Here is a 1319-nt window from a genome sequence, read left to right as displayed (position 1 = left end):
ACAGTATTATCAAGATTTATGCCAGCTACACCATACACCAGAACCATTTCCAATTTGAAGAAAGAAAAACGTAGACTTTCGTAATGTTTCGATAGCCTTCGCTGACCTTAATCTACAATAATGCCATAGCTAAAACTTAGGAATATTCAGGAAACACGCACGTTTTGACAGGTTCTTCTAAATATTAATTACCAAAGATATCCGAAGCTCTATTGCTCTTATTTTCAAACCACCTCAAAAAGAAGGATGTTCTACCTATGTTCGTCGCGATGTAAGGTGAAGAAAAATTGAATTTTGTAGATTACAGCGACATCTAAAAAAATTCATAAAAAAATTAGTTGTTGGAAATGTGGTTTCTATAATTTTCAATAATTTAACGTTTCTTAAGTAATATAGCAAGAAATTTGAATGGAAACTGCAATAGAAATTTTGAATGGGAATAGAAAAAAACCAATCTGAAGAAAGTTTCTCTCCCAGAGTTAATAATCTAATTCGCATACATTATAGTACGCGGCTTCACCAATACATTATCTCATCTCCCTGAATCAAATGTTTATGATTATTCTTGTTGTGAACCATTGATAATTGAAAAATGATAAAATTTTGTACAATTAAATAAGTCCTATAAATTAGATGGGCTGAAATCAACAGCTCGTGCACAGTTCCTTCATATATCGGCATTAAAGTTCAATGGTGGCTGATCTTTATTTGTTAGTTCTTTAGTGAAACAAATGACAGTCTCATTGTTCTGATTTTAGGCAATGAAAACAAAGCATCCTTTTTTTAGCTGATTGTTTTTTCTTATTCGCGTAGTATCCAGGTGTGATTTGATAGAAGAAATCAACATCTCTAGAGGAATTTGATTTTGAGTTTTTTTAAACTGTAAACCATATTTTTATTCACTTCTGACAAAGATTCTCTTTGTTCGTTCATGTTACTTATTTCTTATGTAAAAAGAGTTTGCTCATCCTTTTTACTCATATGTTCTGACCTATTTAGTTTTCAGTAAGTTTGATTCTTTCAATTTAGAAATATATTCTGTTAGAGTACCGAATAAGAGTCTAACTGATCTGTTGATCGACAGTTCTAGTAAACACGTAAAAATTCTGTTCGATTACCTTCGCACGGCTGACTTGATAGATAGTAAGCAAGTCAATTTGACCAAAGACATCCTGTGGCAGCACTTCATTTCGTCTTTTGAAAAAAGATGGAAGAGTGCATTCTACCAGGTGTATACATATGAAACCGGTATTTTTTCAAGAAAAAAACACATTTATTTCAAGAGAATGATAACAAATATTTTATTCAAAGTATGCGCC

This window comes from Belonocnema kinseyi, chromosome 1, assembly GCF_010883055.1.
Source record: "Belonocnema kinseyi isolate 2016_QV_RU_SX_M_011 chromosome 1, B_treatae_v1, whole genome shotgun sequence".
Lineage (NCBI taxonomy): Eukaryota > Metazoa > Arthropoda > Insecta > Hymenoptera > Cynipidae > Belonocnema > Belonocnema kinseyi.
The sequence above is the reverse complement of the archived record's forward strand: the minus strand, read 5'-3'. Positions refer to the sequence as shown.